A 3,695-nucleotide genomic window follows, 5' to 3' on the forward strand; every position below is an offset into this window, starting at 1 on the left:
ATAAATAAATAAATAAGGTAAATCCCAACTAGGAAAAGAATCTTGACAATCTTGGAAAGTTTGACTAGTCTTCTCTCAAAACTTGGGCAGAAAGCAACTCTTGTTATGGCTGATTCTTGGACTCTTCTTGACCTTATTTGCACGAAAATGGCCCTTAAAATTCCTCATCTTGGGCTTGAATTTGGGCCACCAAATAATTGTAGCATTTGGACAATTCCTCTCCCTTGGGCTTGAGCTCTTCTTCCCCAATAAGAAACCTTTGGATCAGCGATTGAAGCCCATTGAGCTCCTTGGTTTGAGATCTTGTTATGGGCCTCCTTGGAGTTTCTAAAGCGTCATCCTTGTCCTTCAATGGAGTAGAGCTTCCTTGGATGCTATCAGTTATTGAATTGTATCATTGTCCATGCCTTAATTATAGTAAATTGTTGGTGTGTTGGTGATTTGAGATTTATGGACTTGAAGGCATAGTATGAGGAATTGAAGTATTATCATGATATCTTGTGAACGAATGTGAATCTAATGAAGTTAAGGTGATCATGTGTTGAATGTAATTGTGTTATTATGAAAGGTGATTGCTCAATTTGACAATTATGAATATTGATAATGGAATGTGAAGGGTTCTTCATGGTAATGTATATCTTGAATTGGTAGGCTTAGGAATCCTATTCTTGTATAAATGAAAGTAATGTGGATTGTTGTATCTTGAATTGGTAGGCTAAGGCACCCTTTCTTGTATTGATGAATGTGTATTGACTTGATGAATATGAATCGATAGGCCAATGGCGTTCCTTTCATAAATGAATGATGTAGTATTCTAGGATATGTCTTGAACCGGTAGACCTAGTATTGGTAGCCCTTCATGATAAGTCTAGGATCTAATGTGATGTTAAACCTTGAATCGGTAGACCTAGTGTAGGTGGCTCTTTCATGTGTGAAATGATGAACCTTGTATCGGTAGACCCAATGTTGAAGGCACCCTTCTTGGAAGGTCAATGAGCTATCCTTAATGTACCATGAATCGATAGGCTTATGGTATTCCTTTCATGTGTAATGATGTGTCTTGGCTTGATTGGCCTATGGCATTCCTCTCAAGAACAATAATGAAATGTAAATTAACTACTCTATGGGAATGGAGGCTAAGCACCAAGAGGATATGGTAAGATGGAAACTCTCCCAATGTTAGGCTAGGGTTCCAATGAACATCTTATTATCCCATAACTATGCGCCCACACAGTATTTTAGCCAGTGGATTCCATCCAAGCTAAATGTACCTAGTTCTACCTTAGGCAAGTAGGACACCTATTTACGGTGTGGGGCCATACGACACCGGATTCCATGGTTAGCTCTAACGGTCTATGTCGGTTAATTTCTATTCCCATTATGTGAGATGTGCATTATGGTTTCTTGAGAAGTTCTATGAAGTGTGGGTGGTAGTATGGGATGCCATCCATGCATTGCACGAGTAGGCTTTGAGAGGGTCATGGTGAGTTCTCTAAGTCTTAATGACTAATGTATGAAACTCCTCTTAATGAAGCTAATGAAGAATGTTGACTTAATTGTCTAATGTGATTATGCATGCTATACTTGGGTTGTACTATGCGTTATTTTCCTTTGTCATGTCTTATAAAATGTTTATGTCTCTTATGTTTGAGTATTCTGTAAAGGTGAAAGGAATGGGTGGTTAGCTCATTTTTGGTGACCTTAATGTGGTACTTTAGTGTGTATTGTGGTATGGGACACTATTCATACATTGCACAAGGTATAGCATGAAGGTTACTTGAGGTGAAGGTCTAAGGTGAAGGTAAACCTTTACATGTAATTATGTCCATATGTGATGTTATGACTTTTATGATGATTATACTTGTATTTGATGTCTCTTATGCTATTGTACATGATATTTCTAAAAAGTGGCATAATGTATGATTTCCAACCAAAATGTCCCTTTTAAAGCATATTTTTGCATGGTCATCATACTTAGTACATTTTTGTGTTCTAACCCATATTTCTCTTATTTTACTACAACGGTAGGTTCTGGCAAGTGAGTTGCTTCTCTCTAGTTCAAGGCTTGGATTGAGTTCCTCCAAGACCAAGTGGTATGTCCTCATAGATCGAGGACAAGTACTTTTAGATGGTTCTTTTCTTTCATATAAAAGACTATTGTAAGACTTTTCGATTGTAAAGGGCTGTGACCCACCTTTAGTTTTCAAGACATTGTTTAGATGGCCATGTGAGACTTTAGACTTCCGCTGTGTTTTTAAATGAGTATGTTTGGATTTAAATAAGTTTTTAATTCCACAATATTTCTATGTCTAATGCAATAAAGTGCTATGAGGCTTGTATGAGACCCCTTCGGGGTCAAGTACGCCGAGTCACATCTAGGGGCTAGCCTTGGGTCGTGACACATAGAAAGGATTCTTAGGTTGAAAGGCTATTCTCACCTAATTGAATCAATGAGTAAAAGCTATCCTAATGAACTAACTTGGATTGATTGTCAAGGACATTATTCCATGGGACATGAGTTAAGTAAGACTTAATAAGTATTCTGTGGGAATTATGCTTACCACCGGGTGGATATTGAAATGAGATAGAAGTCTTTTACGTTAGTTGAGTCTGGGCTTACCATGTATGTCTCATGAGATGGAAACCTCCTACGATAGTTGAGTCCATGTTTCTAGTAGCAATCTAAGCATCCCATAACTATGTTCCCCCCATATGTTTTCTAGCTAGTGGATCCACCTAAGCTAAGAGTTCATGGTTCTACCTTAGGCAAGTAGAACAATTCTTTTCAGTGTGGGAGACACCCGATCATGTTTTAGCTCATATGGTCTCTATGTCGATTAAGGCTATATTCGTACAATAAGAACATGAATAATGAACTATTGTTACTCAAGAGACTTCGATTATGAGTTCAATGGTTTTTAAGATGATATTGACTTATGTTGTCCATGAATATGACTTATGACTTTTATTGTCTTATATGATGTTCAAACTTGGAAAATGAGATATTTTCAAATGAAATGTCCCTTTTTGCATGTTTTAATGGTTTTATGCATAACTACCATACTTAGTACATTTTTGTTCTAACCCCTCCTTTTCCTACTTTTTTCCCAAGTGTAGGGTCCAGTTCTCAAGGTGATCTATCTAGTTGCTAAATCTTAGACTTGTATATCTTTTGAGCTTTTTGATGAGTCCTTATGGTTTGAGGATGACTTTTTCTCATGATGTAGTTTCCTTTATTGTATTTCCCTTTTTAGACATGTTGTATGGGCTAGGCCTTATTTGATTCAAGTATTTTAATAGATGGCTATATTGAGACAAGTCTAGACTTCCGCTTTCCTTTATGAAAAATTTAAGACTTGAAATATGTTTTTACTCTTTATTGTTCTATTTTTATGTTATGATATTGTAAGATACTTACATGGATCCTTATAAGGTTCTATGTGCCTTGTGACATTTAGGGGGTACCTTGGGTCATGACATTATTCTGATGTGACTCCAGCTAGCACCGAAGATGAGGCTAGAGTTGATGAGGTTGCTCTAGAGTCCGAGGCTGAGACTGATGAAGAGCAGCTTAGTGTTCGTGAGGAAGCTATCTATGAAGATTTGCTTGACTTGGAGGGTGCGATGTGCGATGTTCGAGACTGCGAGGCAGGCATCGCTTCAGGATACTTCGATGGTGGGCTCCAACGGAGCTA

The sequence above is a fragment of the Solanum stenotomum genome, chromosome 8, assembly GCF_019186545.1.
Source record: "Solanum stenotomum isolate F172 chromosome 8, ASM1918654v1, whole genome shotgun sequence".
NCBI lineage: Eukaryota > Viridiplantae > Streptophyta > Magnoliopsida > Solanales > Solanaceae > Solanum > Solanum stenotomum.